At 41.3% G+C, this 26,914-nt stretch overlaps 1 long non-coding RNA gene across 2 annotated transcripts in view; it reads left to right on the forward strand.

Moving 5' to 3' along the window:
* Window positions 1-26,914, forward strand: part of LOC131277396 (uncharacterized) — a 50,728-nt gene that overhangs the window by 5,950 nt on the left and 17,864 nt on the right. For both annotated transcript variants that reach the window (XR_009184572.1, XR_009184571.2), the window contains exon 2: window positions 130-225. This is a non-coding gene — a long non-coding RNA (uncharacterized lncRNA). The remainder of the gene's footprint in view (window positions 1-129; window positions 226-26,914) is intronic.

A 26,914-nucleotide genomic window follows, 5' to 3' on the forward strand; every position in this document is an offset into this window, starting at 1 on the left:
GCTGCTTCCAAGGGCAGCGTGGTGGGGAGGTGCCTGAGATTAGATAGGTAGAGGTGCGGATCTATTTATGAATGCACCGCCTTTTGTTATCCATGCTCCAGCTCATAGATGTGTATTTTTTTTTTCCAGTTTTGGCTGCCGTACACTTGCTCTAGGAATTATTGAACGGAAACAATTTCATTTGTTTTGGAAAGACTTTTTGGAGCGGAGTCAGGATGAATTATGGTAAGTTTACATTTTTAAGAAACTGACAAAATGTTTCCCAAAGTGGCAGCACCATTTTGCATTGTCACCAGAAATGTGTGAGGGCTCCAGTTTTTCCACCTTTTCTTTAATGGTTGGTATTATGTCTCTTGATTTTAACCATTTTATTATGTATAGCAGATTTTAGCATGTATTTCCCTAGTGATGAAAAGAATCATACGTTTCTTCTTTGGTAAATGTGTATTCTCATATTTCTCCCATTTTTAAGTGCTGTTTTGTTGCACCATAACCTGAAATCTGCCCACTTCCCTAGCAACAGCTAACAGCACAAAACCACAAGTCCGCCCACAAGTTTCTGCCAATCCCCTGCCGCCCCGTAGCCCTCCCTCCTCCTGCTCTACCCCGCCCTCCTCATTCTCTATATAACCCACTGCACTTCCTTAATAAAACGGACTTGCGCACAGACCTGGTCTCCACGGCATTCTTCCTCCCCTCGCCGTGCGCCCTCCACGCCTGAGAGCCCCTCTGATGCTGTCTGCCCTAGCATCAGACGCCACTGCGGTCTAGTCTGACCCCTCCAAACCCCCCTGTCAGCATTGGGGTGCAAGCCGCCCCAGCCGCACTATTTGCCTTTTTTTTAAAAAAGCATACAGTTCATCCACAGTGCGCAGTCAGTGGTATTTGGCACAATCGCAAAGTCGTGGGTTGATCACCTCAGTCATCATTAGAGCATTTTCATTATTTCAATAATAATAATAAATGAAAAAACAACTAAGAAAAAACATCACCTCTTGATCTCTCTTTGCTTCCCCTGCTGTCCGCAGATCCCATTTCTAGGTATTTTTGCACAAATACTTTTTTTTTCCTGTATAAATTGATTTATATTTACATTTTGTATAAATGGAAACATACATTATGTTACACAATGCAATTAGGTGAGAGTAGTGCAAGCCTCCTGTATTTGTCCCGTTGTGTCTGGCTTGCTTCACTCACCATCCTGTCCTCCAGTTCATCCATGTTGTCATCGGGTTTACGACTTGACTTCTTCACACCCCGGCACGATGTTCCTCCGTGTGAATACAGCACAGTGTGTTTATCCAGTCACCGGCTGATGGACACCCGGGCTGTTTCCGGCTTCTGGCGGTTGGGATAATGCCACTAAGAATGTAGGTGTGCAGGTGTGCAGGACATGTCACTGCTCTCAGTTCTCCTGGGAATATGCTCAGTAGTGCTGTTGCAGGGTCCCGTGGCAAGTCTATATTCAGCTTCTTTAGGAACTGCCCAACAGTCCCCCACCGCGGCTGTAGCCTTCTGCATTCCCATCAACAGTGAATAAGTGTTCCTGTCTTTCCACATCCTCTCAAACACTTGTAGTCCTCTGACTTTTTCATAGTGGCCATTCTGATAGCCGTGAAATCATATCTCTTTTGATTTGCATTTCTCTAATCATTAATGATGTTGAATATTTTTTCATGTGTTTTTTTGCCTTTTGTATTTCTTCTTTGGACAAATGTCTATTCATGTCTTTTCCCATTTTGTAATTGGGTCGTTTGTCTTTTTATTGTTGAGTTGTTACATCTCTCTATATATCCTCTATATTAATCCCTAATTCGACATGTGATGTCTAAGTGTTTTCTCCCATTGAATTGGCTGCCTTTTCCCCCTTTTGACAAAGTCCTGGGACGTGCAAAAGTGTTTAATTTTCAGGAGGTCCCATTTATCTAATTTTTCTTTTGTTGTTTGTGCTTTGGGTGTAAGGTCCAAGAAACCACCACATACTACAAGGTCTTTGAGGCATTTCTCTACATTTTCTTCTAGTAGTTTTATGGTACTTGGTTTGTTTTTTTTTTACATAGACAATAAATGTATAATAGTTGTGAACTTAAAAAACAAACATATACCATCTCACTCTACCACCTATAACTTGCACTGTTTTTAAACCTTTTTAACTAATGATTAAAGAACATTGTCAAAATATTACTACTATACAAAGTATTTTTCCTCTAACCAATCCAATTATTATCTTTATATCATTTATATATGAACATACATAAACAAGTGTATAGTAAAAGTTGTGAACTTACAAAGCAAAGATGCATAACGTCATACAGGGGTCCCAAACATCAACCCTCCACCAAAACCTTGTATTGTCATGACACGTTTGTTGCAAACTGTGAAAGAACACTATCAAAATCTTACTACTAATCATAGTTCTTATCTTAAATTTGGTGTGTTTTTTTCCCAGACCACCCTATTATTTTTTAAATATGTATATTTTTATGACAAAAGTTGTAAACTTAGAAAACAATTATGCACATGTGCAGAAATCTGATTATTGCCATGTCCATAGCGTACATTTGGCTCACTTTTTCCATACTGCCGCAGTATCAACATAGTACATCTTTTGCATAGATGTAAGAATATTATATTATTACTACTAATCACAGTCCATAGGTCCCTCCAGCTGTATTTTTCCCATGCTTCTCCACATTCCCAACACCCTGCAGTGGTAATATACATTTGTTGCAGCTCACAAGGCACTCTTGCATCTGTACCATCAACCACAATTCTCACCCACCTCTTGGTTTACTGTGCTATCCAGTTCCTAGATTATTCTCAAGCATTCTGTCAGGTGGCATTTACATAACTAGACTATCATTTTCAGTCACATCCCCATTTATAAAGCAGCTGTTACTCACTGTGTGTTACCATCCACTCTATACATTTCCACACTTTTACAGCAAAGCTAAATAAAACTTCTACATACATTAAACATCAATAGTCCACTCAGTTCCTCTCTTTTCTCCTTCAAGAATCCACCAGCTACCACTAGGTCTTGAAGATATTTTCCAATAATTTCTTCTAGAAGTTTTATGGTTCTTGTTTTTATTTTTAGTTTTTTGATCCATTTTGAGTAAATTTTTGGATAAGGTATGAGATAGGTGTCCTCTTTCCTTCTTTAAGCTATAGATGTCCAATTCTTTCAACACCATTTGCTGAATGGATTGTTCTGCCCGAGGTGTGTGATTTGACAGGCTAGTCAACAATCACTTGACCATACCTGTGAGGGTCTGTTTCTGAACCAGAAATTTGGTTCCATTGGTCTATTGTGTCTGTCTTTAGGGCAGTACCATGCTGTTTTTACTACGATAGGTAGGTATTATGATTTAAAGTCTGGAGATGAGGGTTCACTTTTCCTTTTTATGGTGTTTCTGGCTATTCAAGACTCCTTTCCCTTCCATATAAATTGAATGATTGTGTTTTCAATTTTTCCTTTAATGCTGGTGGAATCATTATTGGGATTGCATTAACTCTGTATATCAATTTGAGTAGAACTGATATCTTAATGATATTTAGCCTTCTAATCCATGAGCATGGAGTATGCTTTCAGTTATTTAGGACTTTTTTGCTTTGTTTTAACTTTGAGTTGCAGTTTTCTGAATACAAGTGCTTTTCATCATTGGCTAAGTTTATTCCTATTTTAGTTTTATCTGTCGTAGATTATTTTCCCTATTTTTTTTGACACTCTTGGTTACTTTTTTTGATATAATCTTCATTTCTAGTCTCTCTTCCAGGCCTCTGTCTCCTGTCTTTCCTTTTGCACACCCTTTAGTATTTCCTGAAATTCTAGTCTCTTGCTTAGACATTCACTCAGTTTCTGTTTATCTGTGAATATTCTAATTTCACCTTCCATTTTGAAAGACAGTCTTGCTGGATATAAGATTCTTGGCTGGAAGTTTTTCTCTTGTAGTATCTTAAATATATCGGACCACTGTCTTCTTGCCTCCGTGGTTTCTGGTGAGAAATTCGTACTTAATCTTATTGACTATCCCTTATATGTTATGCATTGCTTTTCTTTTGCTGCTCTCAGCATTCTCTCCTTGTCTTTGGCCTTTTACATTCTGATGAGTATGTGTCTGAGTTGGTCTATTTGGATTTTTTGGGATGGGAGTATGTTGTACTTCTTGGACAGGGTTACCGATGTTCTTCAATAGGGTTGGGGAATTTTCTACTATTATTTGTTTAAATAGTCCTTCTGCCCCTTTTCCCTTCCCTTCTCCTTCTGGGATACCCATGACACATATGTTTGCATGCCTTTTGCTGTAATTTAGTTCCCTGAGACCTTGTTCAATTTTTTCCATTGTTTTCAACTCTTCTTTTTTATGTTCACTTTCAGAGGCCATATCTTCAAGCTCACCAGTCCTTTCTTCTGCCTCCTCAAACCTGCTATTATATGATTCCAATGTTTTTTTAATGTCACTGATTGCACCTTTCATTCCCAGCAGATCTGGTATTTTTCTGTGTATGCATTCAAAGTCTTCTTTGTGCTCCTCCAATGTCGTCTTAATAGCCTTAATCTCTTTAGCTATCTCATTGAATTTATTAAGGAGATTTGTTGGAACATGTATAATTATTTGTCTCAACTCCTTTATGTCATCTGGAGGCTTATCTTGTTCTTTTAACTGGGCCGTAGCTTCCTGTTTGTTGGTGTGGATTGTAATTTTTTGTTGGTATCTTCACATCTGGCTTCCTAGAGTATTATTCTGGGTGCAGTGTTTCTCTTTAGTTTAGGGCTTCCTATCCTTCCTCCCTTGCTGATTGTGCAGTACGAGCCAAGCATGTAGTTGGTGCTGTATGCTATAGAGGGTTAAGTCCCCTTTATTGCGCCAGGGACCAATGAAGCTTCTTCCAACTTTCTCCTTTGCCAGGGGTAGGGACAGAGCCACAGCTATGTGGAATAATCCACGTGCAGGCCTAGACTGTAGTTTCCCAGAGAGACTGATGGAGCCTCACATCCCTTTCTCCCCTTCCTGGGGCAGGGATGGAGCTGCAGGTGTGGGCAGCAGTCTTTGCAGTGCGGGTCCAAGGTGACCGCAGTGGCCCTGGTAGACTTCTGATTTTCAGTCTGTGCCAGCCAAAGTTCCCTGCAGTTACCTGTACAGGCTGGTGCAGGGCTCCTCAGTGTCCTCCCTGCCAGAGGCAGGGCTGAAGCCTAGGCAGGCTGCAGGCTGATCTGCAGGAAAGAAAGTGGTTCCTGCCCACACTGAGAGTTTCAATCAGCCCGGCTTCCCTCAGGCTGGGGGTGGAGTCAGAATGGCGCCTACTGGCCTGTTTCTGACTTGGGCTGGTTCTCAAACCCCTGTTGCCAGGGTTATCTCTTAGCCAGCCAAGTCCCCCATCAGTAGCTGAAATAGGCAGCCAACTGTCTTCTCCTTCCATGATTCTGGGAAATGGAGCTTCCAATTCCTGTCACAGAGCAGCTCCTGGGGCGGCTTGGGCCGCCAGAGTAGGATGATCACCGGCCTCCCTGGCTTGGCCGGTAATTTCCCAGAGAGCTGGCTCAGGTCCCCGCAGCTTCCTCCCTGCTGGCTGTTGGTGGCACTGGGGCCTAGACTGGAGCTGCAATGTGATCTTGGTGGGAAGAAGTCGGTCCCCGCCAGCACTGGGATCCTCAGTCCACCCCGCTTCCTCTCGTGAAATGCGTGGAGTTAAGATGGCAGCTCCCGGCCTCTTTCTGACTTGGACAGGCTCAAACTTCTTCTCAGGATTATACTGTAGCCCGCTGAATTTCCTCTTCAGCAGCTGAAGTTGGTGCCCATCCATCTCTTCCTCACCGGTTTTGGGAAGTGGAGCTTTGAATCCAGCCTCAGAGCAGCTCCCGAGGTGGCTTGTGCCTCCAGTGGAGGATGGGCACCGGCCTCCAGGGCGTGGAGCCTTTACTTACGAGTCTTCTCTGCAGATAGTCATCTCCTTCCACTCTCCCAAGGATGTTGCAGGAAGCTCTTCTGGCGTCCTGGAGCCCCCAAACGATGCTTCAGCTGGCTCAGAGAGCTCTGGGTGTTTGCTACCTGCCCTGCAGCAGGAGCGGACTGTAGGAGCTCCTTACTCCTCTGCCATCTTCCTGGTTCTCTGGTACTTATTTGATATTTGGGTGTTTGATCCATTTTGAGTTGATTCTTGTATAGAGAGTGAGATAGGGGTCTTCTTTAATTCTTTTGGTTATTTATAACCTGTTCTGTAGGAATTCGTTGAAGAGTTTGTTTTTTTCCCATTAACACAGACTTGGTAGGCTTGTCAAAAACTAGTTAACCATAGAGGTGAGGGTTTATTTCTGTACTCTCAGTCCTTTTCCACTGATTGATGTGTCTCTCTTCATGGGAGTATCATGCTGATTTGTCCACTGTAGCTTTGTAATATGTTTCAAGGTCAGTGAAATTTTTCCTTTGTTGCTCTTCTTTTTTAGAATACTTTTGGCTCCTCGTGTGCACTTTCCCTTCCAAATGATTTGGCAATTGTCTTTCCTATTTCTGTAAAGTAGACTGTTGGAATTCTCAGTGGTATGGCAGTGAATATATCAATCAATCTGGGTACGATTCACCTTTTTATGGTATTTGGTATTCTAGTCCATGAACACGGAATGTCTTTTCAATTGTTTCGGTCTTTTTAAATTTCTTTTAGCATTGTTTTGTAATTTTCTCCTTATAGGTCCTGTGCTGCTTTTGTTAAATCAATTGCTAGGTATTGGAGTCTTTTTGTTGCTATTGTACATGGAATTTCCCCGATTTCCTCCTCAGGTTGTGCAGTGCTAGTGTACCTAAACATTACTGATTTCTCCATGTCGATCTTGCTGCCTGTCACTGTGCTGAACTCAGTTATTAGCTCAAGTAGCTTCGGTGTAGACATTTCAGAATTTCCTAAATATAAGATCATGCCTTCCGAAAACAGAGTTTTCCTTCCTCTTTTCTTATTTGGATGCCTTTATTTTTTCTCTAGCTGCTTTACCTAGAGCTTCTATTGCAATGTGGAAGATCAATGGTGCTAGTGGACATCCTTGTCTTGTTCCCGGTCTCAGAGAAAAAGCTTTCAGCCATTCCCCCTGGGTACGATGTTAGCTGTGGGTTTTTTCTTATGTGCCTGTTACCATATTCAGGAATTTCCCTTCTACTCATCTGTTTTGAAATGTTTTTATAAGAAACAGTGTTGGATTTTGTCAAATGCTTTTTCTGCCTTCATTGAGACGATCATTTGGTTTTATTTTGTTCACTTTGTTAATGTGGTGTATTACACTGATTGATTTTCTTATGTTGAACCAGCTTTGCCTACCAGGAATAAATCCCATTTGGTTTTGATAGATAAGTCTTTTGATGTGCTGCTGGATTCGATTTATAAATATTTTGTTGATAATTTTTGCATTGATCTTAATTATATAGATTGGTCTGTAATTTTCTTTTCCTTCCAGTGTCTTTGTTTGCTTTGGTATTACGGTGATGTTGGCTTCCTATAATGTGTTGGGTTATTTTCCCTCCTCTTGAATTTTGGGAGGAGTTTAAACAGGATTGGTGTTAATTCTTTTGAAATGTTTGGGAGAATTCACCTGTGAAGCCATATGGTCCTGGAGTTTCCTCTGTTGGAAGATTTTTGAAGACAGATTCAGTGCCTTTAATTGTAATTGGTTTGTTAAGTTCTTATGTTTCTTGTAGTGTCAGTGTAGGTTAGGTGCATTTCTAGAACTTTCCCCATTTCATCTAGGTTGTTTAGTTTATTGGCATACAGTTTCTGAGAATATCTTCTTAGGATCCTTTCTAGTTCTTGGGTTGTCCCTTTTCATTTCAAATTGTGTTTATTAGTTTTTTTTTTTTTCTTTGTTAATCTTGCTAGGAGTTTGTGAATTTTACTAATCTTCTCAAAGAATCTGCTTTTGGTTTTTATTTTCTCTATTTTTGTTCTTCTCAATTTCATTTATTTCTTCTCTAATTGTTATTATTTCTTCTCTTTGAGGATTGGTTTGCTGTTCTTTTTCTAATTTCTCTTTTTGTTCACTTAATTCTTTGAGTTTAGTTCTTTCTTCTTTTTTAATACAGGCTTTTAGGTGTATAAATTTCCCTCTCAAGACTGCCTTTGCTGTATCCCATAAGTTTTGATAAATTGTGATCTCATTTTCATTTGTCTGATTTCACTTGCAATTTCTTCTTTCACCCACTAATTATCTTGGAGTGTGTTGTTAATCCTCCACACATTTGCCAAGTTCCCTTATTCCTGTCTGTTATTTATTTTGTTTCATTCCCCTATGATCTGAGATGATCCTTTGTATAATTTCAATCTTTTTATATTCATTGAGAGCTGTATTATGCCCTACCATGTGGTCTATCCTGGAGAAGGATCCTTGGGCACGCGTAAAGAATGTATATCCCAGTGAATTTGAATGCTGCCTTCTTTCTATGTGTGTTAGGTCTAACTCATTGATCGTATTGTTTCAGTTCCCCATTTCCTTATTGGTCTTCTGTCTAGTTCCATCTAATGATGTGAGAAGTGTTTTGAAGTCACCAATGATTATTGTAGAGATGTCTATTTCTCCCTTCAGTTTTCCCAGTGTTTCTTTCATGTATTTTGGGGACCTTGGTTAGGTGCGTAGATATTTATGCCTGTGACATCTTGCTGGTTGATTGTCCCTTTGTTAGTATTTAATGGCCGTGTGTATCTCTTCTAACTTTTTTGCATTTATATTCTGTTTTGTCCAATATTAGGATAGCTACCCCTGCTCTTTCTGGGTTACTATTTGGATGGAGTATCTTTTTCCAACCTTTCACTTTCAGGTAGTTTGTATCCCAGCATCTAAGGTGGGTCTCTGTTTTGGCATACAGTGTGTTTACGTATTGCTAGGCTGAGCAGCCTTCGTATAAATTTCCCTTGAAGAGTGACACTGATGGAGCACTGAGGGGAGGGTCTAGGACTCTGGGGTGGCAGACGTAATACCACATTTAGGACATGTGATGAGTGGGAGCTGTGAAGGAAAGAGGCTGACATAATGATTTTATGATATTATATGATTTAATGATTCATTATGACCCCTACCCTCAACACAACCAGTACCGACAGCTGCTTATGAAGAAATGGACGGCTTTCTGGTGCTCTTCCTTTTTTCTCTCTAATAACCTTTTTTTAAAAAACATTTATTTTATTTCTTTCTCTCCCCTTCCCTCCCCCCCCCCCATTGTCTCCTGTCTGTGTCCATTCGCTGTGTGTTCTTATGCAGCGGCACTGGCAAACTGCGTCTCTTTTTGTTGCATCATCTTGCTGCGTCAGCTGTCTGTGTGTGTGGTGCCACTTCTTGGTGGGATGCACTTTATTCACGCGGGGTGGCTCTCCTTGCGGGGCACACTCCTTGTGTGTGGGGCACCCCTACATGTGGCCCCCCTGCATGCCACAGCACTCTTTGCACGCGGCGGCACTGTGTGTGGGCCAGCTTACCACACTGCTCAGGATGCTCTGGTGATTGAACCCTGGACTCTCCATATGGTAGACGGATGCTCTGTCAGTTGAGACACGTCTGCTTCTTGCCATTATTTTTTCTTAAAGCCACCAGCAACCTTTACCTTTGACTTTAAATTTTAAAAATTTAAGTTTGATTTAAAAAACATACATTTTTTGAGTATATTTTGACATGAAACAGTTATAAAAAATACTCCTTCTAAAAATATAATAAAACCAGTTATTTATTTTAATTTTAATAATATAAAATAAAAAAAGGAACTTATCCATTCACTCATCCCAAGTGATCACTGCAAGTACATTTTCCTTCAGGCTTTGTTTTTATTGGTATTTTACATACATATTATTACAGAATTTTATATAACCTCAGTTTGGGACAAGGTGCCATGGGGTGACCTGGGCCCTGAACAGGCCTCCACTGGGGCAGAGGGCCCTCAGCGCTTGTGCAGCTCCCAGTCGCGCCTGCTGAGTACCCACTAGATAGAAAGCTGGGCCAGAGGAGCTCCCCTGCTTGCATGGGGGGGCACCCCAGAGCGTCTCAGTCTTTATTATGAGTTGCATCGTGGCCTCCACAATGACATGTCAGGTCCTGATCTCCTACACTATGGCTGTGAACTCATTTATGAACATGACCTTCAACGATCCCATTCACGGCAGTGAAGCCAGTCTGCATGAGGGTGGACCTTAACCCAATACGACTGGAGTGCTTATAAGTAGAGGAAATTGGAACCCACTCAGCAGTGGGAGACAGAGAAGAGATGGCCAGGTGGTGGAGGCAGGGATGCAGTTGTGCGTTGCTGGCAACCTGCCACCAGAATGCTGTTGACCATAAAAGTGATCCTGCTGACATGCCGATTTTGGACATCTAGCCTCTCACCCTGCAAGACCATAAATTCCTGTTGTTTAAGGCAGTGAGGCAGTGGTATTTGTTAGAGCAGCCCAGCAAGTGAAGAGTGTTAATGTAACCTTTCCCCTGGAAAGCTTACCCTGAGGCAGTCAAGGCCACCCCAAACTCTCCACCCCTCTCAGTACTTAACTGGTGAAACTCCTTGTTGACCTTAAGGTGATTGGGAGGGCAGGGATCAGTCCTGCAGGACTGATGTTGAACAGTTCCAAGCACACACTTCACCAGAATGCATTGGGAATGGACACGTGGCCTTACAAGCACTAGAGCCCTCTCCTCATCTCTGTTGGCTGAAAGTGACTCTAGTGGCCTGGAGAGTCTGGTACAAGTCCCCAGCTTCCTCCATGTTGGAGTCGTGGCTTGAGCCCAGCCTAGGTCAGCAGTCGCACCTGCATGGAAAGAAGCCTGTCCCTACCTTCACTGTGACTTTAAAGTAGCTCTGCTTCTCTTCCGCTGGAGGCATTGTTTAAATGAAGGCTACCAGTCTCTTTCTGAGTTGTACAGGTCCAATCTTCAGCTGTACTTCATCCAGCCAAATTTACTCATCAGTGACTGAAGTAGGCACCCAATCATTTCTTCCTCCCCTGTTTATTGGAAATGAAGCTTCCAACTCCATCCAGAAAATAGTTCCCAAAGCATCTTGCCCTGCCAGTGGGGAATGGGCACCAGGCTCTGCAGCATGTAGTGCTTTCCTCATGAATCTTCAGTGCAGATATGCAGTCTCCTCCTCCTTTTCTTCCAAGGATCTTGTAGAATGCTCTTCAGGTCTCCTGAGTCCCATAAATAGGTTAAATCACCAGGTAGCTCTGGATGATTCTTAACTGCCCTGAAGGGAACTCCCTACTCTGCCAACATCTTACCCTTCCTACAGTACACGTATTCTCCAGGTTCCCTATTAAGGAAACTAATTAGTACATTTCATGCAACCACTGATTCAGTGATTCCATGAGTGGACATAACTAATAATAGTCTGGTGGAGCATTGGAAACCATCACAGTTGCTCTTTTGTCCACAATATTTTCCTCTACCCGAGGATGGAGGGGTCAAGGGAGTTGACTTCTGCCCAGTAGCTTATCAAAAATTGGGAATGAAGCTCACTGAGTGCAGTCCGAAATGGGAGGTGAAACTTCATCATGAGGAGATTGTTGTTTTAGCCTCATCCAAGTTTAGTACTAATTTGGAGCCAGCATTGATTCAAGTATTCAGCTAAGTTTTAGGAGGTTGTCAAGGCTGGAAATACTAGAGCACCTACCCAGGTATTAGGTGCATCCTATTCATCAGACTGTGCAGATTTTTTTGTTTTTTATTTATTCATTCATTTTTACTTTTTAAAAAGATAGTTTGATTACATGAATGTTACATAAAATTATAGGGGTTTCTCACATACCCCAATCACTACACCTCCCACATTTTGTATATTAACAATATCCGTCATTTATGTGGTCTATATCTATCATTGCGATGTCATTCAGGACAATTCCCAAGTCCCAAAATTACCCCGGTATTACTCCTGATTTTCACTCTCCCTTCCCTCAGAACCTCCTGTGACCCCTGCCTCCACATCAGTCATATAAATTCTTACACTGCTAGAATCACAATAAGTCTATAGTAGATTCCCAGTAATTCTATTTTAGTCCATAGTTCACTCCCGAATCCTGAGTATTCTGGGATGGTGATGCCCAATCCACGTCTAATTGAGAGGGAGCTTTGATTCCATAGGGCAGATGTATGGGACTTCCTTGCTTGCAGTTAGTTGTAGACTCTCAGTTCCTTGGGATGTTTGTTGTCCATCATCATCTCCTTCTTTGTTGTCCTAGGTGAGTCCAATGAACTAGAGAGTAGGTGTTGCAACTCTGATGAGATTCAGGACCCAGCTGATACAGAGGCACGGAAAGATTGAAGTCTCTTGGACATATGCTATACTAATGATAGGTTCAAATAGAAGGGTCAGAAAAGCCATGTGTAGCGGAACCAAATTCTAGTCCAACTCTTTCACACTGGGGAGCATAAGCTCTAAAGTACGGCCCACTGTCAAGGCAACAAATTCCTCAGGTATCTGCCCCGAATATAGTGTCTGGTAGTATTTACTTTGGCAGTCAATGAGATCCTGCTGAAATTTGCATTAGCATAATCTCTAGAATGACCTTTTTTTTTTTTTTTAATTTTTTTATTTTTTATTGACTTTGTAATAATATTACATTAAAAATATATATGTGAGGTCCCATTCAACCCCACCCCCACACCCCCCCTCTCCCCCCCCCCAACAACACTCGTTCCCATCATCATGACACATCCATTGGATTTGGTAAGTACATCTTTGGGCACCTCTGCACCTCATATACATTGGTTCACATCATGGCCCATACTCTCCTCTATTCCATCATGTAGGCCCTGTGAGGATTTACAATGTCCGGTGATTACCTCTGAAGCACCATCCAGGGCAGCTCCATGTCCCAAAGATGCCTCCACCTCTCATCTCTTCCTGCCTTTCCCCATACCCTTTGTCCATTATGTCCACTTTTCCCAATCCAATGCCACCTCTTCTATGTGGACACTGGATTGGTTGTGTCCATTGCACCTTTATGTCAAGAGGAGGCTCAGATTCCACCTGGATGCTGGATGCAATCCTCCCATTTTCAGTTGTAATCACTCTAGGCTCCATGGTGTGGTGGTTGTCCTTCTTCACCTCCATCTTAGCTGAGTGTGGTAAGTCCAATAAATCAGATTGTAGGTGCTGGAGTCTGTTGAGGCTCAGGATCTGGCTATCACATTGTCAGTCCAGAGATTCAAATCCCCTAAATATATCTTAAACCCCAACATTAACTGCACCTCCAGCACATTAGCATGAAAGTCTTATGAAGGGAGATCCCATCTGAGTCCAGATTCATCACACATAAACACCATTTCCAAAGAGGGGCCATCTGCCCTGGTAGTTAACCCCATCGGCCATGACCATAACTCCCATGGGTCTCTTTAGCCCTCAAAGGAACCAATATCTGGGGGTTGTATCTGCTTTATCTGTCTCTCTGACTCTGCTCAGTTGTGCATGAGGGCAAACCTTCTGCCAGCCTCCAGACTCTTTTTTAGAAACTCGTAGCCATATAAACTCATTTCTCCTTTCCATTTCCCCCTTACTTTAGGTCAAACAGCATTTTAAAGTCATGGTATTTTATGTAGACATGGATATAGAATGACCTTTGACTCATTTTGAAGTCTTTAGCCACATAAACTCATTTTTCTTTAACTTTTCCCCCTTTCGATCATGGTCTTTCTCCAGTTTCATTGCCAGTTGGTGCTTGGTAGTACAGTGCCAGGGATACTCATCCCTGGAGTCATGTCCCATACTGGGGGAAGTTATCTAAGGTGTTTTATTTTTATTTTAACAATTTTTATTTATTTCTCTCCCTTTCCCCCTATCCCCCAGTTGTCTGCTCTCTGTGTCCATTCACTGTGTGTTCTTCGATGTCCAGGCTAAGGGCACTGTCTAAAATCATGGAGATTTTGGTTGGGAGCAATCAAAAAGAGACCTTTCGTAGGATTACTGTAATAAGGGAAAAGGCAGACTCACTAGAAATTTAACAGTCACAAACAAAGAAGGAAACATACATGAAGAGCACTCCATGCAATCCTCAGATATTGTCCTCAAAAATTACCACTGCAGTGGGGCCTGACATCAATTGGATAATATTGTGGAGCATTCTGTGACCCAGAATATTGTTAAAGATGATAGGGGAGCAGATATAGCTCAGAGGTTTGAGCACCTGCTTCCCATGTACGAGGGTCTTGGTTCCTGGGTCTTTTCCCTAGTACCTCCTTCATAAAACAGCAATAAGCTAGAAATTAGTGGAGTCTAACTGCAGTGCAGGAATATGAGCTATCTGATACTGATAGAAGACAAGCTAGCAGCTTAACAGAGAAATCAGGGACAGACACAGTCAAAGAAGATATGGGCTCAAACCACTGTCAGTGGTGGAGTAAGGAGACTCGGGGTGACTGAGTACCTGTAGAAGGCCCCTTAGAAGAAATATAAGGGGCTACATGCTTGAGGGAAACTCACCAGCAAGGTCACTTAGAAAATAAGCATGCAAAGGAGCAAATGCTTGTCTTCAGTGACCTAGGCCTTCAAGGCCACTTAAGAAATAAACAAGCAAACTAGTAAAGAATAGTGACAGCCTTGGGGGGAAAGGCAGGAACAATATAAGAGTTTCCACAATAAATTAAATAAAATGTCTAGATTTCAACAAAATATATGGGCAAGCAAATAAACAAGAAGGTGTAGCTCATACACAGGGAGAAAAAAAGAACAGGCAACAGAAACTGCTATTGAGAAGGCCCAGATTTTGTATTCAGCAGACAAAAAGTTAGAAGAAGCTATTGTAAATGTGTTCCCAGAGGTAAAAGAAGCCATGCTTAAAGAATTAAATGAACTTATGGTATTGATGTCCCATATAACAAAGAAGAATATCAATAAAGAAATAGAAAGTATAAAAAGAACAAATGGAAATTCTGTAGAGCAAAAGTCCAGTAAATATAATAAAGAAGTTTCTTAGAAGTTCTTTTGTTTTCTTTTTGTCTTTATTTTTTTAATGTTACATTCAAAAAATATGAGGTACCCATAAACCATCCACCCTCCTCCCCCCATAACAACAACCTCCTCAATCATCATGAAACATTCATTACATTTGGTGAATACATCTCTGAGCACCCCTGCACCTCATGGTCAATGGTCCACATCATAGCCCACACTCTCCCACAGTCCACCCAGTGTGCCATGGGAGAACATACACTGTCCGGTCAGTGTTCCTGCAGCACCACCCAGTACAACTCCAAGTCCTGGAAACACCCCCACATCACATCTCTTCCTCCCACTCCCTAACCCAGCAGCCACCATGACCACTTTCTCCACACCAATGCCACATTTTCTTCGATTACTAATCACAATAGTTCATGAATAGAGTATCTGTAATTCCACTCTAATCCATACTCTATTCCTCCATCCTGTGGACCTTAGAATGGTTGTGTCCACTTCACATCTATATTAAGAGGGGGCTTAGATTCCGCATGATGCTGGATGCAATTCTGCTTTCGGTTGTAGTCCCTCTTGGCAACCTGGTGTGGTGGTTGACCTTCTTCAACTCCATATTAGCTGAGTGGGGTATATCCAATAAACCAGAGTGTGGGAGTTGCAAGTCTTTTGAGACTCAGGGCCTAACAATCACATGGTCAGTCCAGAGATTCAGGTCCCCTGGGTATACATGAAACGCCAGCACCAACTACAGTTCCGGTAAAAGTAACAGGAGAGCCTTGTGGACAAAGATCACATCTGCATCCAGCTCCATCTATCAGAAACACAAACTCCAAAGTAGGGCCAACTGACATGGCACTGAACTCCATCTGCCATGACCATAGAATCTGTGAGTCTGTGTAGCCCTCAGCAGAACCATTACCCAGGGTTGTATCTACTTTATCTGTCTCTGGGACTCTGTTCAGGTGTGCATAAGGGCAACCGCTCTGATAACCTTCCGGCTCTTTTTGGAGACTCATAGCCATATAAACTCATTTGTCCTTTCCATTTCCCCCTTTTATTCTGGTCAGAAGCATTTTTAACTCCTGGTATTACATGTAGACCGAGATGTTCTCCTGGTCCGAGTTGACCCTTTTATTCAAGGTCATTTTCTAGTTACATCATCAGCTGATATTTGGTAGTAATCCCTTGGCACCGGTGAGGCTCATCCCTGGGAGTCATGTCCCACGCTGGGGGCAAGGCAACACATTTACATACTGAGTTTGGCTTTGAGACCGGCCACATTTGAGCAACACGGAGCCTCTCAGGAGGTAACTCTTAGACACCCTGCAGCTCTAGGCCTTTTTCTTTTTTCAGGTGCACAGGCTCATAATCATAGTCATTAGTATCAAGGGCTCATTTTTGGACCTTCCTTCCTTTTTGGTCTTTGGACTTGCACTTGGGGGATTGTTGCTGTTCCTTTAGGGACCGTGATAGAGCTCCCCTGACTAGGAAGTCAGCACTCCCTCAGTTGTTGCTTTTATTTATTTATTTATTTTAGTTGTTGCTTTTAATTGTAATCACTATGAAAATATTCAAACATTTTTATGTACCCTGGATATATGCCCTGGAGAACTCCCTGCCAACCATGTGTCCCCTGTCAATAACATCCCACACCAGTATTCCTCCCCTGCCATTGTTGAACCTCTCTGTGATCCAAAACTTCTTCAAAAGCGAAGCCCAATATATTGCCAGGTTCCATTAATAGGAAAATGGAATATAGTGATGAGTTTAAAGGTTAGATATAGAATACATATTAATTTAAAAAAATTACGGTAAAAATAAGTTGGGGTATCAAAAAATTTAAAAATGCAAAAGCTTTGTGTTTGATGTTTTGCCTTCCATCACTACAATAAGTGTTGCCCTGTATGCAAATTGGCAAAGCAACTTCTTCCATCTTTTCCTCAGTGTCTACGTCCTATCTTTTTCTTTTTTTTCTGATTATTAAGCTTATCTTCACAAAAGTTTTGCATCACAGTATTTCATATATACAATATACAGTACTCTCACGTATCCAACATAAAACCCTTTTCCCTTCCACAGCAATAATCTTTTTACATATTCATACTGTTTTTACTGAAATTAATGTACAGATATTGAGACAACAGCTTTCAAAGAAGGTAACATTTGTGTTTACATTGTGGTTTATATTTTAGAGTATGCAGTTTTCTAAAGTTTTAGCTAACTTATGTTTTACATTATGATTTACATTTTATCCTATCAGCCCCTATATATTTTTGGTGTAATTTAGCATGTCTTACATCCATCCTTGCGTAATCTTGTGGAACACTTCTATTGCCCACACAGGTACATTGGTTCCATCTCTTCAAGACCTCTTCCCCCCTCCCCTTAGGGCCCACAGTGACAGTGAATCTTCATTGCTTGAAGGGCCATGTTCAGAGATACTTTCAAGTAAACTCATGCTCAATTTCAAAAGACAGTTTTTTCAGATATAAGGTCCTTGTCTGGACATTTTTCTCTTGCAGTATCTTAAATATATCATAGCACTGTCTTTTTGTTTCCATGGTTTCTGATGAGAAATTGGCACGTAATCTTATTGGGTGTCCCTTATATGTTATGCATTGCTTTTCTCTTGCTTCTCTTGAAGACAGAGAATTCTTTGTCATTTGTCATTCCGATTAATATGTGTTTTCAGGCTTGGTCTATTCAGATTCAATCAGATGACAGTACATTATGCTTCCTGAACATGGATATCCTTGTCCTTCAGTAGGGTTGGGAAATTTTCTACCATTATTTCTTCCAATATTCCTTGTGCCCCTTTTCCCTTCCCTTCCATTCTCCTGGGACACCCATGACACGTATGTTTGCACATCACTTGTTTTCATTTACTTCCCCAGTACCTTGTCCAAAATTTTCCATGCCTTTTTCCATATGTTTTTTGTATGTTTCCTTTCATAGGGCATTTCTTCAAGCTCACCAGTCCTTTTTTCTGCCTTCTCAAATATGCTCTGATATGACTCAAGTGTATTTTAAATTTCATTTATTGTGCCTTTCATTCCCATAACATCTGCTATTTTTCTATAGATGCTTTCAAATTCTTCTCTGTGCTCATCCAATGTCTTCTTAATATCCTGAATCTCTTTAGCCATCTTATTGAATTTGTTAAGGATATTTGTTGGAACATCTATGATTAGTTGTCTAAACTCCTTTATATCATCTGGAGGTTTATCTAGTTCCTGTAACTGGGCCCTATCTTCCTGTTTCTTGGGATGGATTGCAGTTTTTGCTGGTGTCTTGGCATCTTACATGATTTATTTATTCTGGTTGCAGTTTCGCTCTTTACTTTAGGGCTTTCTTGCCGTTTCTCCCTTGCTGGTTTGAGTAGGACCCAAGGATGTAGTTGGTGCTGGAAGCTGTGGGGTCTCAAGCTGCCCTCATTACCGCAGGGACTGAAGCTCCTCCCATCTTTCTCCTTTGATTGGGTAGAGATAGTGCCACAGCTGTGTGTAATAATTGAAGGCGTGCAGACCTAGTCTGTGGTCCCCCAGAGAGACTGATAAAGCTTCAATCCCTTTCTCCCCTGCCTGGGGTGGGGATGGAGCTGCAGGTGTGGGTAACAAGCTTTCCTGCGCCTGTGCAAAGTGATAGTAGTTGCCGCGGTAGACTTCCCACGATTCAGGCTGCCAGCTGAATGTACCTGCGGCTACCTGGAGAGGTGGTGCAGGGCTCACCAGCTTCCTCTCTGCTAGAGATGGTGCTGAAGCCTCGGCTAGGGCTGCAGGCCAATCTCACTGAAGAATGCGGTCCCCACCATTACTATGATTTTCAGCCAGCCCAGCTTCCCTCACGCTGGGGCAGAGTCAAAAATGGTGTCTACTGGCCTCGCTCAGATTTGGACGGGTTCAAACCTCAGCTGTTCTTAAGGGTATAGTTTAGGCCATGAAATGTTCAAATTAGTGGCTCAAATCGATGCCAACTATCTCTTCCTTCCCTGTTTTTGGAAATGCAGCTTCCAATTCCAGAATAGCTCCTGAGGCAGCCAGAGTAGGATCATCACTGGCCTCCATGGCATGGCCTGTGTTTCCAGGAGAGGCTGGTGCAGGCCCCCCAGCTTCCTCCCTGCTGGAGGGGGGCTGGGGCTTAGGCTAGAGCTGCAGTCCAGTCTGGATGGAAGGAAGCCTGTCCCTACCACCACTGTGAATTTCCCCTCGTACCAGGGGCAGAGTTAAAATGATGGCTACCAGCCTCTTTCTGACTAGGACAGGTTCAAATTTTAGCCGTTCTAGGGATTATTCTTTAGCCCACTGAATTTACTAATCAGTGGCTGAAGCTGGTGCCCCATCTTTTCTTCCTCCCCCTTTTTTGGGAAGTGGAGCTTCCAATTCTTGCTGCAGAATAGCTCCTGAGACAGCTTGTGCTGCCAGTGGAGGATGGGCGCCCGCCTCCAGGACATGGAGAGCTTTACTTAGGAATCTTCTCTGCAGATGGGCAGTGGCCTCCTTCCATGCTTTCAGGGGTGTTGCAGGATGCTCTTCTGGTCTCCCGGAGCCCCCACACGGGTGCTGTAGATAGCTCTATGGGATTACTAGCTGTCCTGCAGCGTGAGCTGACTTTAGCAGCTCCTTACTCTGCCACCGTCTTGCTGGTTGTCCTTGAATTTGAGATGTTTTATATGTAGGTCTAAAGTTTCTTTTTATGTCTTTTCATTGTTTATGTTTCTTTGTTCAGAACTATCTTTTCTTTCCTTCCAAGAGGACTGACCTTTCTCATTGAGCAGACACTTAATAACTGCTTTGGCTAAGAATTCCTCCTGTGGTTCATTTGGGGCCGAATCTGCTGATTGTTTTCTCCCCTGGAGAACAGATCAGGTTTTTCTAGTTCTTTATATGTTATGCTGTATAACATGTGATGATATCCTGATTTCGTGTGCTTGTTATAGAGTTGTTCGACTTCTGAAAGATTGATTTTGCTATTTGGGGCCTCCTGCTATTCCATATGAATGTGAGGATCAACTCTTCCCATTTCTACAAAAAACAAAACAAAACCAGAAAACAGACTGCAGAGATTTTGATAGGCATTGCATTTAATCTGCAGATCACTTGGTGTTAATTCTTTTGGGAATGTTTGGTAGAATTCACCTGTGAAATGACTTGGTCCTGGATTTTTTCATTGTTGGGAGATTTTTAAAGACCGTTTCAGTGTCCTTAAATGAGATTGGTTTGGTAAGTTCTTCTATTTCTTGTAGTGTTAATGGAGGTTAGTTGTGCTTTTCTTGGAGTTTGCTCATTTCATCTAGGTTGTTTATATTGTTGGCATACAGTTTCTGAGAATATCCTCTCATGATCCTTTTTGGTTCTGTGGGATCAGTCATAACTTCCCCTCTTTCATTTCCAATTGTATTTATTAGGTTCTTTTTTTTTCATTGTTAATCTTGGTAGGGGTTTGTGAGTTTTCCTGATCTCCATCTTAAATAACTGGCTTTTGGTTTTGTCTATTTTTTTTTCTTAATTTCCTTCAATTCTTTTCTAATCTTTCTTACCTCTTCTGCTTGCTTTGCGGATGGTTTGCTCTTCTTTTTCTAGTTTCTTCTGTTGTTCAGTTAATTCTTGGATTTCAGCTCTTTCTTCTTTTTTTAATATAGGCTTTTAAGTCTTCAGATTTCCATATCAGGACTGCCTTTCCCGTATCCCATAAGTTCTTATAAGTTGTAATCTCGCTTTCATTTGTCTGAATACCTTTACTGATTTCACTTGCAATTTCTTATTTGACCCGCTGATTATTTAGGCCTGTGTTGTTTAGAGTACATACATTTATGTATTTACCATTTTCTCTCTGTCATTGAGTTTGATTTTGACGCTTATGATCTGAGAAGATGCTTTCCATAAATTGATTATGTTTATATTTATTGAGTGCTGTATTGTGCCCTGATATGTGGTCTATCCTTGGGAAGGATGCATGGGTATGTTCAAAGAATGTATAATGCACTGTGTTTGGATGCTGTGTTCTGTATATGTGTGTTAGGTCTAACTTATTGATCATACTGTTTCAGATCTCTATTTCCTTGTTGGTCTTCTCTCTAGTTCTATTTAATGATGTGAGAGATTTATTAAATTCTCCGTTGATTATTGTAGAGATGCCTGTTTCTCTGTTCAATTTTCTGAGAGTTTGTTGCATGTGTTTTGGGGGACCTTGGTTAGGTGCATAGATATTTATGTCTGTTATACCTTCCCGATTGCTTGTCCCTTTTATTAATATTTAATGGCCTTCTGCATTTCTCTTAACTTTTTTGCACTTATAGTCTGTTTTCTCCAATATTAGCGTAGCTAATCCTGCTTGTTTTTGGTTACTATTTGCATGGAGTATCTTTTTCCAACCTTTCACTTTCAGGCAGTTTGTATGCCTGAGTCTAAGGTGGGTCTCTGTTACGCAGCATACGACTGACTCATTTTTTTTTTTAATACATCCTGTCACCCTATATCTCTTAATTGGTGAGTTTAACCTATTCATATTCAGTGATATTACTGTAAGTGCATTATTTCTTTCCACCATTTTCTTCTTTGGTTATCATATGTCATATAACATTTTGGTCTGTCTTTTTAGTTTTTTCATTCTCCTTCTCTTCTTCCCTTCCCTCCTCCAAGCTTCACTCTCCATTTTCTTTCAAGTTCTAAAGCTTCCCTTAATATATCCTGCAAGATGGATTCTTTATTGTGAACTGTATTTTTCTTGGCTTGTGAATATTATATACCCACCTTCATATTTGAAGGACAGTTTTGCTGAATGCAGAATTCTTGGCTGGCAGTTTTTCTCTTTTGGTCTCCTAATTTTATCATAGTGCTGTCTGCTTGCCTCCATGGTTTCTTATGAGGAATCTGTACTAAATCTTACTGGGTGTCCCTTGTAAATAATGGTTCCCTTCTGTCTTACTGCTCTCAGAATTTTCTCTTTATCTCTTACGTTTGACTTTCTCAGTAGTATGTGTCTGGAATAAGTCAATTTGGATTTATTATGATTGAGATACACTGGGGTTCTTAGACATGTAGGTTAATTTCTTTCAACAGAGTTGGGAAAGTTTCAACTAGTATTTTCTCAAATATTCCTTCCCCCCCCCTCCCCTCTCTTCTCCTTCTGGATCTCTTATGAGATGTTTGTTGTTACTTTTTGAGTTGTCATTCAGCTTCTCTGAACCCGTGTTCATTTTTCCCCATTCTTTTCTCTCTGCAATTTCAGCTCTTCTGTCTTTTGGTATCACTTATTCTTTCTGGTTTATTTCAAGTTTGCTGTATGTCTTTAATGTGATTTTGATCTTACCTATTGTGTCTTTAATTCCTATTAGCTCTGTTACTTTTCTATTTCGGGTTTCATATTTTCATTTGTGCTTGTTCAGTTTCTTCTTGATCTCGTTCATTTCTTTCGCCATATTTTTCTTTCATCTCAATTAGATTTTGGAACTGTGTATGCATCTCATTAATTAGTTTTCTCAAATCCTGTGTTTCTTTTGAGGTTTTATTATATTCCTTTTCCTGGGCCATGTGTTACATTTTTTTTTTGCTGTCTTGTAAATTTTTGCTGATGTTAGGCAACTGATTAGGATGCAGTTTCCTCAGATGCTCAGTTTGTTTCTTTTTGTTGGACTTTGGTGGTGGGAGGCTGTGTGTTATTTCTCCTCTTTGATCCTATGTTAATCCTGGATTGTTAGTCTTTTCCCTGTTGTTGTTTAAAAACTGGGCTCTGAACCCAGTGTCAGCCAAAGGGGTGCTGGTGCAAAATACCGTAAATCTGTTGGTCTTTATAAAAGCTATTTATTTGGGGTAGAAGTTTATTTACCACACTCTAAAGTGCAAGTTACTTCCCTCACCAAAGTCTGTTGCCACAAGCTGGAGGAAGATCGCTGCCGATGTGTGCCTGGGTTCAGGCTTCCTGGGTTCCTCTCTTCCCGGGGTTCATTTCTCTCCACGTCCAGCCCCTGTGTGTTCACCAGAAGGTCAGCTCTAGACTAGAAGGCTCTCTAGGCTTTGCCTCTCTCTATGAGGTCAGCTGTAGAGTATCAGGCAAACATCTCTGTCCTCTCCCTCGGGCTTCTGCTGTGTCTACGGAGCTCTCTCTGTTCCTCTGGCCATGATCTCCTGTGTGTTCACTTCCTGGGCTCCAGCTCAAAAATTCTAACCATGTCTTTTGTCATGTTGTTTTCTCTGTGAGTCCCACCCACCAAGGGGCAGGGATGCAACGTCCTGCTGATGTGGCCCCATCCAAGTCTTGATCATTATTTAATCATGTAAACTTCTGAATCCTAGATAATGTAATATACCCTGAGGAAAAGACCAATTTATGAGCATAATCCAATATTTCTTTTTGGAATTGATCAGTAATAGCAAACTGCTATAAGCAGAGTCATGTGGGCTTTCTTTTAGTTTTGGACGTCAGGAACTAATGCCAGAGTCTGAAGTTGTGTGCACAGCTAGCTTCCCTAGGCCCTGAGATCTGGAGGCCACCTCATAAAGGTGGATAGTTTGATCTCTCTGTAGACTCAGGTAATTGTAAACACATGCACAGAGGGAGGAATTCCCTTGTGGTTTCTTTTTTTGTTCTTGTGGTGGATGTTTTTCTTTCCTTTTTGTTGTTTTTTTAAAGACTTATTTTCATTGCCTTTTTTCTCTCTATGCCCTCATTGTTTAAACGTGCTGTGTCTGCTCTTATTTCTACAGGAGGCACTGGGAACTGAACTCGGGACCTCTGACGTGAGAGGGATTTGCCTAATCACTTAAGCCACCTCTGTTTCCAGTCTTTGTTGTTTCTGTCATCATAGTTTTCCTCTCGTGTCTCTTGTTGCATTATCTCGTTGTGTCAGCTTGCTGTGGCTGCCCACTGTGCCAGCTTGCTGACGTCTTCAGGAGGCACCGGGAAGCTCTTATCCCTGCTTTGTTGTGTATCTTGTTACGTATTTTCCTCTTGTGTCTCATTGCATCATCTTGTTGTGTCAGTTTCCCAAGCCTGCCTTTCATGCAAGCTTCCTGGAACCATACCAGGAACCTCACATATGGTAGGCAGGAGCTGAATCTCTTGAGGCACATCTGCTTCCCTGCATGGTTTCTAATGTTCCCATGACTGAGTGATGCCTGCAGGTCTGTAGTGCAGAGCTTTGGAGCCACACGCCTGGGGTCACATTAAGGCCCTGCCCCTTGGAGCACTAGAGCCTGAGCAGTCCATCTCACCTGGGGAAATGCACACAGAGACCCCCACAAGCTCACACATAGTCTCACAGTCACACCACAGAGACTCACATGATTCCCTTAAGCCTCCCCACAGCATATCCCGTAACCCTGAAAGCAGACAGATCCATTCCTGGAGACTCTGCAAAGAAGGACAGTTCCTGAATGGGAAGTCTTTCATCATGTCCACATCCTCCTTTGAGGCTGTGACCAGGCTAGGTCTCCAGCCTACAGCTTGCAGGAAGCCCCCTATTTTATCTCAGTTATTCTCAGCATACTTTGATGAGCCAGAATAGCTGCCATTTTCATTTGCTTTCTTTCCTTTTTGAGGTTTTTATTTCTTTATTTAAGAGTATGCACTTTGTCAGTAATACCACAGAAAGAACATTATGTCCTTCTTAGATGCTTCACATTAGGGGGCACCTCATGTCAGTCTGTGTAGTTGCTGATGAAGTGGATTTTGAGCACTTGGTTCAGGTGGAGTGTGCCAAGTTTCTCCATTGCAAACTCACCAATTTTCTTTCTGTAATTTATAAGTCACCTATGGAAAGATTTTTTGAGACAATACATAACTTTGTCTTTATAAACCATTTATTTCAAGGTTTTTACATAAATGATTTCATTAGCTTTCAAGGTCACCTGCAATGGCAGAAAAGAAAACATGAGGAGGAGAGGACCATGTTGTGTTGTATTTGCTCATGGCTTGGTGATTTTAAAACACAGAAGGGAAACAGTGGTAAAGTGAAAGACCCCCTGAGGAAGCAGGGCAGACACCTTAGGGTAGTCTACATATTAGAACCATATGAGTTTTACCATCCATGAAAAGTAGATGTATTGGTATATATTTAGGTCTTGCTAAAATTTTATTGGGCTATGTTTGCTAGTTGTTCAACTGCTTCACCCTTTCATTAAATTCATCCTTAGGTATTTTATTTGTTAGAGAGCAAATGAATGGATTTTCTTTAAAAAATTCATATTATTTTCTGCTATATACACAAAACTGGCTTTTGAGTGTATATCTCATACAATGCAAGTTTACTTAATGTCTTTATTTGTTGCAGTAGTGTTGTGGGATTGTGTTTTAAAACACTGTGTCATTTGTGTATGAGGAGAGTTATTTTTTCCATTCCAATTTGGATGATTTTATGTATTTTCTTGCCCATTTTCTCTGGCTGTAACTTCCATTATGATGTTGAATAGCAGTGATGAACGTGAGCTGACAGATCTTGTTCCGGCCCTCATGGGAAGACTTTCAGGCTTTCCCTTTTGAGTATAATGTTAGCAGTGGGTCATGTCGATGCAGCTGTGCACAGAGTGGAATGAGTTCCACCAGTGACCGTCCCCTCAGAGAGCAGCAAAAAGTCCCCAGGATGTGGGGTGCCTGTGAGTGCATTTCTGAAATCCGAGGATATGAGCTAATATTTGAAGAAATCCGTTTTTATGGTTTTGAATTACTTATTTCTTACTAAGGTACATGTGTTCAAGTTTTAATAATAAGATCATGACCATATGCCTGGCATGTTTATGTGTTCTTAAACTTTAAAAATTGAGAAAACCCCATTAAATGAATATTTCTTCCTAGAGGTTATTTATAAAATAGTACTTTTAACTTTAACAATGAGAGTATTAACCATTATCCTTGAGGACCATGGGAAACAGAAAGATTATTTTGAACATATTGGTTTATATTCCTGAAGACAGATGTAATGCCATATGGTGGTAATTGTATAGTCCAGATATAAATGATACTGAACCTATGTGATTGTGAATCTAAAGCAATAGACAGTTTTTTAAAATTTGCTGAATATGAACTGCCATTGCTAACACCCAGTATGTTTGAGCAAAAAAAAACGTATGACAAGATTGATACAAAATTGTAGAGAAGGAAAGCCGACTTGACCCAGTGGATAGGGCATCCACCTACCACATGGGAGGTCCATGGTTCAAACCCTGGGCCTCCTGGACCCGTGTGGAGCTGACCCCTGCGCAGTGCTGATGTGCACAAGCAGTGCCATGCCACGCAGGCGTGTCTCCGGCATAGGGGAGCCCCTCACTCAAGGAGTGCACCCTGTAAGGAGAGCTGCCCAGCATGAAAGAAAGTGCAGCCTGCCCAAGAATGGCACCGCCCACATGGAGAGCTGGCACAACAGGATGATGCAACAAAAAGAAACACAGATTCCCGGTGCGGTTGATAAGGATAGAAGCAGTCACAGAAGAACACACAGTGAATGGACACAGAGAGCAGACAGCTGGAAGGGAGGGGAATAAGTAAAAAATAAATCTTAAAAAAAAGCTGAAGAGAAAATTAATAATTGGCCAAATGACTCAAACATAAAGTATAAAGAGAAAAAATTTCATTATAACATAAATAGAAACTAAAAGCTAATGATTATAGGAATACAGTCCATTTACACATAAAACATAAGACATGAAATCCAGTGTAACTCATTTAAATAACTTACAAATAACTGATTTTCAAAATGTGCAAACATGTTTAGAAAATGACTATATTTGGCAATGTGTTAATGTTTCTCTTCAAGAGAGGAGTACATGTAAGAGGAATATTCAGTAGTCAGTGGGAGAAAGAAAATAGGTAACACAAGGTACAATAGAAGTAATGAGAGTGAGGACCCGTTTATAAGAGTGGTAGAAGTACAGAATGCAGAAATACAATGAAGAAAGCTTTCATCCTTTAAAAAATCCTATTAAAAATCTAGAAAGAAAAGTAGACCCATGTGATTAGAAAAGTTGTTTTGAATCTCACTATCATCCATAATTTTAAAAAATTCTACGAATAAAAAC

Source organism: Dasypus novemcinctus (assembly GCF_030445035.2).
Source record: "Dasypus novemcinctus isolate mDasNov1 chromosome 12 unlocalized genomic scaffold, mDasNov1.1.hap2 SUPER_12_unloc_1, whole genome shotgun sequence".
NCBI lineage: Eukaryota > Metazoa > Chordata > Mammalia > Cingulata > Dasypodidae > Dasypus > Dasypus novemcinctus.